General features: G+C 40.1%; 1 protein-coding gene and 1 long non-coding RNA gene across 6 annotated transcripts in view; one reads left to right on the forward strand and one right to left on the reverse strand.

Annotated features, from left to right (window-relative positions):
* Window positions 1-14,958, forward strand: part of LOC116843654 — a 307,139-nt gene that overhangs the window by 134,008 nt on the left and 158,173 nt on the right. The window lies entirely within an intron of this gene.
* The window catches only part of LOC116843674, a 154,641-nt gene continuing 143,310 nt past the window's right edge, over window positions 3,628-14,958 (reverse strand). Inside the window, exon 4 of the long non-coding RNA XR_004377913.1 lies at window positions 3,628-4,253. This is a non-coding gene — a long non-coding RNA (uncharacterized LOC116843674). The remainder of the gene's footprint in view (window positions 4,254-14,958) is intronic.

Raw genomic sequence — 14,958 nt, forward strand, 5'->3', positions numbered from 1 at the left:
ACTTGTTCAGATCGATGCAGCACGGCTTGAGTGGTACACGCTTCCGAAATGTTGAAGAAGTGCGAGAATGGGTGGACGAATGGATTGCTTCGAAACAAACATCGTTTTATCGAGATGGTATCGCCCAGTTGCCAGAAAGATGGCAAAAAGTTGTAGAAAGTGATGGAAAATACTTTCATTGAAATAATTTAAATAAATTTTTTACAATAAATGCTTTTTCTCAGTATTTTTTGGGCGGAAACTAAGTTAAGGTCCTAATATATGGATTTATTGACCTCATCTTGTCGTTTAAGGATTAATAATGAGAATTGTTGATAATTAGGACTCGACAAGATCTAGATTTAGATGATCAATTGGGATTTACCTATAGTCAAAGTTATAAAATAAATTTTTAGTCAAATATGCGGTTGCAGTTACGAATTTATTATTATTATTATTATTACTTTACTGAGCACTAATACAAATTAGCACAATTTCTCGATCGACTCGTCGGCCTTGCCGTCGCTCTTCGGACGCGTCGAGGATGCTCCGTGCTTTTTTTTCCTTTAATCACGATCAATTATGCCGTCGCCTGCCACGGAGATTGACACGTTGACCTTCTTGGCGACGGAGAGTGGTCAATTGAATTAAAGGCCGCGTCCACCCTCGAAATTCGAAAACTCGATTATGCAGATTCGCGCGAGCAACGTCGAGCCCGCGGTCCCGTAATCAATTGAATCCCGTATGCGAATTCGTCTCGCGCGCTCGTCTCGCTGTTTTTGCGCGCCGCGATAACACTTTTGTCGGGAGCGAAAGTGCGAATATCCGATTCTTCGTTGTAAACAGGTCAACACCAATCATGGATAATGACGAGCCTCCGAGGAAGACGAAAGAGAAACGTACACGGTGAGAATATTGTAGTAAAAATTATGCAACTTTAGTAGTCCGGGAATAGGCTGGCGCGAATCGAAATTTTAGCCCCATGTTAAACCTTGAATTCTACAACGCAGTAGGAGCTAAGTTAGCAAAGTTGGTTGAAATTTAATAATACAATTTACTCCTACTTTGATAATATCCCGAAATTTCCCTTTTCATTTTCTTTAACGTTAAAATAAATTGTATTATAGATTTTAACACATCGAAATAAGTGTTGAATAGAACAATAAGGCTGAAAGTAGAATCAAAGTTTCGATTCGGGTATTACGAAAATCATAATTAATTATAGTCATTAGTAAAAATGACTATAAATGTAGTGAGAGTTATCATGTTTATGATAATTTTTGCTATGTTTTATTATAATTTTCGTAATAGTGGCAGTCTCTCTTTCTCTTTCTCTCTCTTCCTATTCCCAATCCACTAAAATTACACAGCAGTTTTTACTACAATATTCTCTCCGTCTCTAGAAACACGACTTATAAAAAGCCGCGACTTTGTATACACCGGCATCGAGAGGTTCGCGCAGTCAAGTTAATATGCTAATTGCCGCATTCAAAGAGCGGAACTAATTGAATTAAGCGATGCAAAAAGTTTCCGCCCCGAAATTAGCATGAATTAGAGAGGAGAGCCGCGGTATCCTTTCGTGTCTTCTCATTGGGCCGACCATTCAGTCCGCGACTAACAGACTCTCGCTCTCGGAAGTTATCCCGTCGTTAAAAATAACCGGCTTCCTTCTTCTTCACCTTTGGCGCCTCCACGATGCGTGGCGCGAAGTGTTTCTCGCGCAGCACCCACGCTTCAATTCCGCGCGCGCCAAGGCCTTTCGCGACAGCAAAGACGAGCAGGGAAAAAAGAAAATAGAGAGAGGGAGCGAAGTCTCAAGTTGACACTTCTCTCTTCGCACAAATTGCCAATTAAATATCTATTTCAGCGTTTCCTAGGATTGCGGATTCTCTGATTTGTTGCTTGATTTTTATTCTTTTATTCTCAATATAAAATATATTTTATATTTTCAATATAATTTTATTTTCAATATAAAATTTTATTTTCAATATAAAATATATGGCAAATCGAGTGACAAACCAAGACTAAATCCAATAACAAATGAGATAGGCCCGAAATATTAGGAGACGCTTAAACGAGTATCCTGAATTAATGATCATGTGTGTGCGAAGGGAAAAGCACCAACTTGAAACTTCGCTCCCTTCCTCTGTTATTCTTTTTTTCATTTCATTTATTTTCAACACATCGGAGTCTCTCTCCCTTGAAAGAATAAATAAATAACTGAGTAAACCATGCGCCGCTCTGTCGCGTTGAATCCACTCGAGAGTCTCTCGAGATTCGACGAAGAAGAGAACGGAGAAGCCTCGCTGAGATGACACGCGTGACAGGCGCGCCGTTTCGGCCGGATAAGATGGGATTAAGGAAAAACATATATCTCCCCTATATGCGTTATTGCCTCGACACGACGTATATGTACGCGAGATCGATGGAAAAAAATCGCGAATTGCGAGAGCGTGCTCACGCCTTTCCCCTCTCTCTCTCTCTCTCTCTCTCTCTCTCTCTCTCTCTCTCTCTCTCTCTCATGCGAGGATAGGGAGATTGGCAGGTCGAGCCGACTCGGCGCGGCGTCCCGTGAAACGAGAGGGAGACAGCGCGTCGTGTCGGGACACGCGTTTCTCTCCCCCCGCGAAAACGCAGAGTTTCCCGTCGTGACGCGGACAGTCCCATATTGTATCCACCGTCCGCGACGCGGACGCGCTCGCTTTGAACGACAGCGGCAATAGGCGTCGTCGATGCGCGGCGAGAGCCGTTCGTTTCGAGCGGACGAGCGTGCCGAATAAAGGCCGGAATTTCGGCCGACGAGCACCGGCCGTAACTACTGAACGCGCAGGGCCGCACTGTCGCGAACGCGAAGCATGGCGCAGGCACAACCACGTGTGTTCACTTTTCTTTTCGTACTTATGCAGACAAGAAGATGTTTTGGAGAAGATCTCGGTGCGTATTACCTCAACATGTCTTTTCATTAAATCGTATCTGTACATAAATTATTAGACACTCACATCTCAGTTTACAAAATTCGCGACAGATCGACCAGAAGATACTTGCCCGTTGCGAATAAGAAAGCAGGTACACACTGAGAGAAGAAAATACCCGAAATTTACAGAGCAAGATCACACTGAGAGAAATGTCTGATGATACTAACCAGAATTCTATTTAGGTTTACGAAATGATATGGTGAATAATCGTGTAATAAGATATTTAGTCAATGATACCAAACTATCTGGTGAACATTATCTAAGTAGTATTATAGTAATGTTTAAATACGTTTATCAAACCGTCTGGTACAGCATACAATTCATTTGGTAAATGTTATGAATACAGTTGAGTAGTTAGACTTCTTACCTAACCTAAAATCTAATCATATTATATATAATTTTCATATACTTACTGTATATATATAATCTTCATAAATTTACTTCTAGATTCGTCGACATATTTTAAGAAATTTCATTCTTCCAAATATTTGACGGTTTCAGCGTTTACTCTTTTATAGCACCGACGTCTTTACAAATTAATATAGATGAAAAAGGAAACGTCGCAGCGAGTAACAATTAACTATCGCGTCAATAGTATCACACGTCTAGAGAGAATTACCAAACTGTCTAGATGTCTACAACTAAATGTCTCGGTATTGACTACCAGATGCATCGAGGCATCGTAATCAGAATATCGGATATGTGAACCAGATATCGCATATAAATTCACCATATTATTTTCATAAGACGAGTATAGTGTCAAGCCATTTCTCTCAGTGCAGGAATGAAGTCCAGTTGGGGCTGCGGGCGCTTGGAGCGCCTAAAAGAAGACTCTGATTGTACGGCGCCCCGAAGCGTTCGAAGCGTCAAATGGATCGTCCAATTACTTGCATATCTCGACTCGCTCGGAATTCATTCGTTTCGCATTTCCCAGTAGTACAGATCCGCGTGAATCCGCGCCTGGTTTCAGAGCAGATCAACGAGCTGCGCGAAAACTTTTGCAGCTACATCGCTGCAACTGCACGCGCGCGCGGATGCACGCGTGGCGTGGCGTGGCGTCGCGTCGCGTCGCGTCGCATCGGCTTTATCATCGTGCCGCGGGCGATGCTATTGTTTTGCCCGGTGCCACGTCGCGCGATCATTGCGCCGCAAAAATACGACGTCGGCCGTTTTGTCGCTGCTACGGCACATGACGAGCCACCGCTCGAGGGGACGGATTACTCCATTGACACCCAGGATTTTTTAACGCCGCCGACGATTCGACAGTTTCGGTCTCGCCGCTCCATTGTACACGCACCCCTGAAAAACAAAAAGGACATAAAGAAATTTTAAACACCCCAAAAGCGCTCCAAGCGACGAATGATTCGAGGGAGCCGCTTCCCCATCAAGTTAATGTCGCGCCGCTCTCGCGTTTTAACGTATCGATCGATCACGCCTCTGCGCACGAGTTACATTCTCGAAAGAAGCGTCTGCCCCGCGGATTCGTCGTCGCGATTTATCCCGAAATATTCCATCATATCGACCCTTTATGCCTCAAGCGATATATCGATTTCTCATGAGCTTTGCGCAAGACCGATCGATGCAGGATGCATTTATTTGGCACTGTTGCTCTGAAACAACATCTGCTCTTACTTTTTATGTTTGTTAGTTTATGTGTCTCAGTAGTTTGCCATTTAATGACAAAAATCATTGAGAATATGTTTTCAAAATGATACATTTTGAAAATAATACAACTGCATTCAGGAGACATCATCAGTTTTACTTGGATGCTCAAAAATTTCTTTCCTTACATTTTTTGAAATTATTTTTAAATTTTCCTTAAAATTTAAATATTTACTAAGTTGCTGAGTGATCAGATGTTCCTTTGGGTTTCACAAACTCAACACTGCATGCGGAAGACTAAATTCGTCGCGTCTCATTAGATTACATGTAAAATGTAATGAATTATATTGGAAAGATTGCTTGTACGGGGCCAAAACAAAGCCAAAGATATATGGATCTTAAGTCGCATTTATTTAGCCTTTAATAATTTAATATAAAATTAAGGTAATTAAAAATTTAGGTAAGATGACCAATGCTCATGTTTTGATATTTTTGTAATAAATAATTTCACTGAAGTATTTTCTTTTTAACTCTGATGGTATTATGTACTATAGGCTTCAGTGAAGTAATGTGCCAACAAACGCTACCTTTAATAATTTAACCTTTAATAATTTAATCGTCAGTCAAGCTTCCGTACAATACGACGATGAGAATCAATGGAGTAGTGAACGTGTTGAGTGATTTCCGCAGATTTCCAAGATCAAGAGATATACTTCTCGCGGCGATTCTACCTCGTCTCTAACAGATAGCAGACGTCGTGTAATCGCACGGCTCATTATTCATAACGGAGAATACACACGCACGCGCGTGACGTCTTCGGAAAGCGGAAACACGCTCGGCCGTGTAACGCGTCATTAAGTATCCTTGCGGAAATCGCGCTTATGCAATTACAGCGCGCAAACGCAATTATAGAAATCTTCGCGAGACATGCGAAGATGCGCGCGCGAATCTTCGCATAACTAATACTTTGAGGATGTATTGCCCATATGATGCAGAAAACAGGGACAGTCGCATGAAACGGTTGCATGAAACGAAGAAAAAATGTTTTTATCATCGGTCGGTAAGTAAAAAAATTGTAAGTTTGATGCAACTGTTTAGCATCAACCATTCATTAACGTTTGTACTTTCACCTTCTAAAAGCATTCTCAATTTGATGCATCCAATTACACAGAAAGAACGATTTGGTTGAATAAAATAAATACTTTGGAGTAGTCCAAACGAATTTTTTGATTGATTAAACAAAATTTTGTTTGACGCAATAAAAATATTTATTTGCGGCTTAGTTTCAAAGAAATATTTTTGTTGTCAACCAAATAATTTGTTTGGACTATTCCAAAGAAAGGTTTATTTGATTTAACAAATCGTTCTCTCAGTGTGACAGAAGAAGAGAGAAAACTACGAAATTGTTATGTCAACGTTCAACATCCTCTCAAGTGTGGGCACTTTAAGAACCATCTATAATAGGATTGACAGTAGGTAGTAGACAGTAACACGTAAACAGTAAGCAAATTGACCAACCATAGTCGATTATTACAAGAATAGTCTACCTACTGCTATTCCATTGTAAACTCCAGGATAAACTCGGATAAGATGGCCATACTTTTTTAAAATACAAAAAAAAATACATTTCTTATTGTTATTTCTTAATAGCGTTTGTTGGCACATTACTTCACTGAAGCCTATAGTACATAATACCATCAGAGTTAAAAAGAAAATACTTCAGTGAAATTATTTATTACAAAAATATCAAAACATGAGCATTGGTCATCTTACCTAAATTTTTAAAACAAGATGGCCATAGGGAATAGATGACCCATACGTATTTTATGTTCAAGATTCTGTACCTATTTTATAAAATAATGAAAAAAACATAATTTGACATATTCATTTTAGTATAGGATATTTAATACATATTATTTGTAAAAAAAATAATATACATATAAAATAGAAACCTCTATTACAAAACTTAAATTCTAAATCCAATTTTTCATCAAAATATATTGCACATAAGATTTAATTACTGTAATAATGAAAGTAATTCTTGAAGTATAATGACTTTCGTTTTATAAATGTTAGAATGATAGTGGGCCATCTTACCCAAAATGTGAGTGAAAGACGCTTATAATAGTACTTATAAACAAATAGTGAGAACGAAAATAAAAATGCATGTTATATTACAATTTACATATCTACTTTATGTATCTAATGTTGATTGCGATAGCTTAACTGTAATTTATTCGACGTTCCAGCAAGTTTTACTGGACATATGAGAAATTTTACAGGTAGTCGAAAAAAAATATAGTATAATATTCATAATCTATTTCGAAAAATGTACGCATATACACCACGATAAATATCGATTATCTTTGTGACTGATTAAACAAACGCAATGTTTTGCAATTATTAGAGAAATTACAGCCTGTGGTCATCTTTCCGGTATGGCCATAATACCCGAGTTTATTTATATATAGTTTATTTATATATAGTTTAGTATATAGATCCTAGATGGACTTTTGCAGGTACGCACACGTTGACTTGTGGTACGATAGCGCTTTTTACGCGCTTTCGTTCGCAATGCGATTAGCACAGACGAGAAAACGCTCGAGTTGGAGAAAAGCTGAAGAGAGAAACGCGGGGACGTTAGTCATTTTCGAGATGTCGAGATCCCTATCGTGTCCCGGCGAAACGCGTCGTCGTCGTCGTCTTCTTCTCCTTCTCTCGGTTAAGACAAGCGAAACGTTTTACAGCGAGGTAGCTTCCCTACACGCTGTTAACTTATCTTAGATTACATAAAATCTTGTCGCAGGTTCTTTTTATCCGACGAAGATATATCACTGTCGTTGCGCCGTATGATGGATGAAGCGAGCCAACCGCATCGCGGTGTAACACATAACCCGCGCATGTCTAATTAATTACACGGGGATATCCCATAACCGTCGCGAGCTTTCCTCCGCACTACTCACTGTGACACGTATTCGGAAACGACTTTCGCTCGACGAGGTCGTCGCGACTACGGCGTTCTCCTCATTTCCGGCGGCTCGAGGGAAAGGAAGGAAAGGAAATTTGCGAGTAAACGTCAACTCCACCATCTCTCACTATCTATTCAGATCAAAGTAAAAGTATGTTATCAGTATCCACCGAATGAATATTCACCATCTTTTGAATATTTTTGCTCTGAGTGAGTACAGTTAAAAAGTCCGGCTCAGGAGAGAGTAGCCACCTGAGTTGAAATTTTGACCCTACGTTAAACCTTGAATTCTACACCACAGTAGGAGCTAAGATAGCAAAGTACATTTAATTCTAATGATATAATTTACTCCTATTTTGACCCTGATGATGTCTAAAATTTTCGCTTTCTTTAGCGTCAAAGTAGATTGTATAATAGTAGGATCTTAGGAAGCAAAGTAGGTTCAATTGTGAACCTCTATTGAAGCTTTAGTTCCTACATAGAATATATGTATTTTATAGAAATATTTAAAATTTTAATATATAACGAAACAGAAATGTCAAATAGCATACAAAATATACATTTTATTTGTTACATATATTTCAGACATCATCAGGGTCAAAGTAGGAGTAAATTATATCAATAGAATTAAACTTCCTTTGCTATCTTAGCTCCTACTGCAGTGTAGAATTCAAGATTCAACATAGGGTTAAAATTTCGACTCGGAAATGAGCATCAATATCGTCAAAATAGGTTTCACTTATTTGTAATTCACCTAAGTTGTAAATTATCTAAGTAAGTTCAAACTATTTTTAAGAGCGTCAAAGTAGCGTCAAAATTTTGATAAAGTAGAATTAAAGATTCAAAAGAGAAGTTAATCAGTATCGTCAAAGTAGGTTTTACCTAGGCTATAAACCGTCTAAATAAGCGCAAACTATCCTTAAGAGCGTCAAAGTAGCATCAAAATTTCGACTCGGGTCTATTCAGATTGAAGTAAAAATATGTTAACAGTACCCACCGAATGAATACTATCTTTTGTTTCTAATGTACTATCTTTTATTTCTAATTTACTATCTTTTGAATATTTTTGCTCTCACTGAGTACAGTTAAAGAGTCCGGCTCAGGGGAGAGTAGCCAAGACTCTGAATCGACAGAAATTTATGTGAAAAAGATTTATAATCCTTAAGGTAACCGGTCTTCCCGCACGTCTCGCCGTTTTTCGCGCACGATGGAAAACGAATTAATTGCTGTACAAATTGCCGGAGCATGGACAGATAGGATAAGAGGTAGGGCGACGAAGAGGCGAGCCTTATCGGCTCGCCTCCCAATTAGCGCGCGGGTATCTTCGATTAATTAAAGTACCCCACGGAAGAAAGTGGTATTCGCGTCGCGGTGCGCCACGGCGCTTTTTCCCGCGCCGGCCCGCCGGCTACGACCATTGTCCCCGTTAATTAGTGCGCGACGCACGTGCGCAACTGCCGCGAGTTTATTCGCAACTAATTATAAAGCCCTAATTAGCCCGGGCTTCCGCGTTCTCGGCGTAATCGCGCGCGCCGATTTCCCGACATTAGCGGCGCGGTACATTACTCGCGATTGACATCAAAGGCGAGATCGGCATGTACACCTCTGCCTCGGATTTTACGATCAATTTAATCTCGACGGCGTGATTGAAGGGCGCGAGCGCGCCCCGTCAACGTTTCTTAGATATAAGAGACTGGCCGAGATTGGCCCAAGTTTGATTGGTTGATTGGTTGGATACGAAATAGCGTATCTAATGAGCAGTGACTATATATACGAAAGAAAGCGCGAAACAGAAATAGGGGAAACATAAGCAAATAAATATTTTAGCAATATTTTTATTCAATAAATGTTAATTTCAAAGAAATATTGATATAAACACATAATTAACACATTTGCACAATAAAATATAGAAATATAACAATATATATACATAACACATGTATATATGTATGAATAAACATATGTAAACATAAATATATGTACTCTCAGAACAAAACCAAAACTATGCACTTATTATTTAAATAAAATATTATTTAATCAATGAATGCATAGCCATAGTTTTGCTGTTAAAAATAGGTTTCCTGTTTTTGCATCCCACGATACAACAACCCGTCATTTTCTACAACATTAAATTATTTATTATAATGTAATTGATGTTATAACATAACCTGTATTGTCATATTTTAGAAACAGATAATTGTTTATCCTTTAACTACATTCAGTTTTGCAGATTGTGCTTATATATATATATATATATATATATATATATATATATATATATAATTTAACCGGAGAGATATTTGACACAATCAAACATTAACATAATGTTCTTACCGTATTTTCTATATGTGCATATGCAATTATGTATTTAATATGAGATTGTCTTCAAGCTGCTCTGGCACTGGCACAGACACGCCGTAACGTTTGACATACCTGTGTGGGACCTTTAAATTATGTCCGCCATTTTCTATCCAACTAAAGCCTTGGCCACTTTCTTATATTTAAGATTTCTAACGTTTCCGCGCGCAGAGCGCCCCCTGCTCGAAGACTTTTGAAGAACGTTTCGAACAACGCGCTACCTTGAATACGAAATTACCCACGAATTCACCATGCGACTGCGTTCGGACGTTTTCCAGCGTTGTTAATGAAGTCGATTTTAATATCTCGTACATTCTCTGTGTATATGACAAAAGAATATCACAATTTATTAATTAAACACATGTTGGATATAAAGTTTATCTCTGCAAAATAAAATTTATTTCTGCGAAATGAAGTTTTTTTCTGCGAGTAAACTTTGTATCTCACTTTATATAATTACTAAATACAAACTTGTCTTATTTATCCCGCGTAATTGCGGGTATTCATATACGAACATTTTACATTTATCATCATTCTCACATTCTTTATTTGTAATTTCTATTGTAGTTTTTCCTTTTTTATTATTACGATCTTTATACATTCTTTCTTTCTTATAGCGCTGGAGAGGACTTACAAGTAAACCTACCCAAGTGTTACACTTCGATTTTGATAAGTTTTTAACATGCTGTAATCTAGGTCTAAATAAGAGATACATATTTTTTATACGTACCTATACGAGGCCGATAAGAGGGTGAAACATCCTCTTGAAAAAAGTCGGTTTTAATATTTCTGAGTGAATATTATCCGAAGGATAAATAATACAAAAAAAGATTTCAAATAAAAGTTTTAATGAGCTTTATAACAATGTACTCAGATTTTACAAAATTAAAGAGGAAAGAAGAGATTTCGAAAAAAATGATATTTTCGAAAAATTTGAGTGCATTGTTATAAAGTTCATTAAAACTCATTAAAACTTTTATTGGAAGCTTTTTTTGTATTATTTACCGTTCTGATAATATTAAAACCGAAATAATAAAACTGATTTTTCAAGAGGGTGTTTTACCCTCTTAACGGCCGTATGGGCGTGTATAAAACAATATATGCCTCTTATTTAGACCTAGACTACAGCATGTTAAAAACTTATCAAAATCGGAGTGTAATATTTGAGTAGGTTTACTTGTTAGTCCCATAGCGCATAATAAGTAAAGTTTCTTTTTCTCCCCCCCTCTCTCTCTCTCTCTCTCTCTTTCTCTCTCTCTCTTTCTCTCGACCGTTCCCTCCTGGGGAGATGTCTTGTCGTGGCAACCTGTGCGAGTCGAGAAGTGTCGTCCGACTGCTCAAGGACACGCTGAAATATCGGCTTTAAGATGGACATTTACGCGGCAACTCGTACATGCGTGCCGCCAACTCGCCGGCTGCGTCGCGTCGTGTCGCGTCGCTATGCCCAGTCGTAATGCATAGTTATGCCTACGTTTATAACCCCTTAACCACCTGCCGGATCCGCGACTCGTAAACGCCGCGGACATCAAAGTGCACCGGCATCCGCGGATCCTGAAACGAGCCTCGTCCCTCCGCGAGATAATTCGCGTCGCGCCGTTACTTTCCGCGTTACACGTCCCGCGCGTTGTTCACACGTTGCGCACACGAGCCTCGTTGAAACGCGACTCTCGCATCAGGCCGCCGCGCCAACATAGAGCAGTCTGTATGACCAATTAGCGATTTCGTATCCAGGATAATACGTACGCGAACAGTGAGGCTTGACTACGATTGTCAGACGCGAAGAAGAGTCAAGATGCATGGACGACGCGCAGCTACCTTTGCAGCCCTTAGACCGCGCGAGCTGAGTAATTAACTTCATGTCAGAAGTATTACGTGTTCAGGCAACTTTGTAGACTCGGCAAGATCATCTTCCTGAGATCGTGCGTGTGTCGTGACCAGCGGCTGTCGGAATATTACGCCTTGTCCTCCGCTTATGTTCTTTCTCCTTTCTTCCTGTTCCCTTTCCTCTGCTTCACTCACGACACAGTGAAATTATTTCTTTGCCTCTCAACCTGTGGATACTGTTGTAAACTATTTTCGTTATTGATTTGTTCATTCGGGAATTGCTGGGCGAGTTGCACGGTCGAGCTCGAGCTTCTCTCGAAGTGAATGAAGCAGGCCTTCGTCAGGCCGCCGGCGACCCGGCAGTGCGCTTTATCGCAGATTGCGACTTAATTATGACGTCACAATGCAGCGCGAGTCGGAGAAAAAGGCGTTGCTCGGATTACAATCGCGACTGGAGAGCACCGTGAGCGCACACGAGTAATGTAACGAGCAGAACCATCCCGCAGATAATCGGGGGCCGTTTGCGAAAGCGTGGAAAATATATGATTCTGCCAGGCGAGGCGAACGTAATTGTATCCATGTAATTGCATTCATTGTATAACGACCGTCCTAAAAATAGCGCGCGAGTTCTCACGTGCGTATCAGCCACGTGGATTTCCGTTGTTGTAACTTTCGTGTCGCGCGGCAATGCATATTAGTTTTATAATGATATATATGCGCGATATTTGGCGCATATTGCATTACGTGCGATGATACAGCCACTCGCTCTCTCTTTCTCTGTGTGTGTCTCTTTTCTCTCTCTCTCTCTCTCTCTCTCTCTCTCTCTGCATAATTCGTTGATGATACGTTTGCTCGCAATCGAATTTGTTGACGCGACCAGAGGAGACATTAACGACTCCATTATCATTATCGTCCAGCACCATTATTTCTATTTTCTCGTTAATGGTGCTGGTGCACCCACCCCGACATTTATTATCAGATTTTGTAAATACTAGGCATAACGGCATCAATGGTGCGCACAGACGGACGAATGAACGGCGGCCCGATACCGGGGATTTTCCAATTAAATCGCGGACGCGAGCGCGCCGGCACAATCGACGGGCACGGTCGGCCGATCGATTAAAAACAACGGCACAGAGAATTACCTCCAATTATTTTGGCCCGGCCGAAATAACGGCGCGCAGCGCGCGCGGATTTTATGGGCGTGCGTTCTGCGTTGCAGCGGCGAATTCGTCGTCCACATCGTCGTGGTGTCGTCCGTGCCTGATGAAGTCGCGTCGCATTCTGACTGAAATCCTTCAGCCTCTTCAGTAGTCATTTAAAATGACCACGCATCCCTTCTAAGACCAAATATTTTTTTTTTTTTTAGTAAGCCTCTAGATGTCTTTTCTCTCTTTTTTTAGTATACCTCTAAATGTCTTTTCTCTCTGTTGCTATATCTTCTTTTCAAAGAATTTTCAAAAATGAAATACGAAATATATGTAATTTTGTTTGTATTTGCTGCGAATCAGAAAAAGGTACATACTCTCTTGAAATGAATCAGTCAAACATCACTGAAAACAATGAATATACACTGATTGCAGTTCTTAATATAGCACTGAAAGTGCTTAATGCTATACTCATAACTGTCATGATATCAGTGACTATTCACTTTAAGAGAGTACATAGTTTAAATAAATCAAAAAGAATTTAATGTTTCACTACGAAACTACTCCGAGTATTGACCAGTTAGGGATTAAATTTCTATCTATGTTCAAACTGCTATTGAGAAATCAGCCCTTGGCGTTTATAATGATCGGCGTTTGACATCCGGGTGGTCGCGATGTCAAATGACCTCTTCCCTGGGGAGAAAAGCGATGATTCGCTAAAAAATGGACGCGTATAATCGATGACGCGCCATAAAAGTACACGGGACGGGGTTCCCTCGTTCGTTCACTCTTCTGTTCTCGCTTTTTCCTCCTCGCTTTTCCGGTTATCCCAATTATCAAACATTCGGTGTAAAGGGCGGTAATGACCGGATGCGGCGATTATTGACGAAACTTGCGGTCTCAGGAGAGTGAGCGGAGGAGAAAGAGGAGGAGGAAGAGGAGAGAGGTTGAGGGGGTGCGTGAACATCCGACCGACGAAACGCCATTTATCATACTTAGTGCAACGGCTTGTGATCCGGGCTAATATCCCGTGAAAAGCAACCGCTCGAACGAAAGTTTGGAAATTAATCGCGGATGAAAGGACGACAGCCTTGCCGGCCGTGCGAGTCGGCTTAATGGATTAGACAGATAGCGCGCCGCTTCCCGGCGCGATAACTTCGTCATTGTTGTTTAATGGCACAATTAAAATAGCCGACCCGTCGGCGGAGATATATCTTTTCTGCTGTTCGTTTTTCACGCTTTAATTTCGTACTTTTGACGGAAACGTTTTGTCGTTTAACATTACGTGTCTCGTGTTATTCTGTTAACAACGACATAGGCACGCGAGTATCGAGATTCATGTGTCGCAATTATCCGCTCATATTTCTCATTGATATAAACGTATTCATGTCTCAGATTAAGAGAAGGTTCTGCTTCGGATGGCTAAGAGATTTTTATGAATTTTTTCAAAGAAATTAATAAAATTATCAATATATAGACTTTCGGCCATGTTATTAATTATATATATTAAGAACTATTTTAAATTAAATTTAAATATGTAAATCATTTTGAATATTGGGATTCCATACAGGTTTTTTTTAGATCGCAGCGACACCGCGTCCAGCACAAAAAACTTCGACGGAATTTCAATTTTTCAAAAATAATTTTTTAATATTTAAAACAATAATAAATGGCATGTGGTCAAAATTCTATGTTGTCTATGATGTCTTGATTCATTTCATTGAAAAAAAATCATAGAAACTTCCTATTTTTCGGCTATTTAAATCAGGGAGACTATCCTTAACACACCCTCCATATGTCATCTGTCTCGTGGACTTTGGTGAGACACATTTCACTCGTTAAACAGGATATTAATAGCCAGCGCTCACCGCACCCGCATGCAGACGTTTCCGATACGTTTTGCGACGCGAGTAGCGGGCGCGTACGTGCGAATGGTGGCTGTTAATTGGCCCATCTCGTTTCCTAGAAACCGGTATCACGTAGTCGATCGCGGTGACGAAGAGAGCCGGGTGCCATCTCGGGATCGATACGATCCTGAGGGAAGAGAGAGAGAGAGAGAGAGAGAGAGAGAGAGAGAGAGAGAGAGAGAGAGAGAGAGAGAGAG

Source organism: Odontomachus brunneus, unplaced genomic scaffold, assembly GCF_010583005.1.
Source record: "Odontomachus brunneus isolate Ranch 3 - 2012 unplaced genomic scaffold, Obru_v1 Obru_scaffold_003, whole genome shotgun sequence".
Lineage (NCBI taxonomy): Eukaryota > Metazoa > Arthropoda > Insecta > Hymenoptera > Formicidae > Odontomachus > Odontomachus brunneus.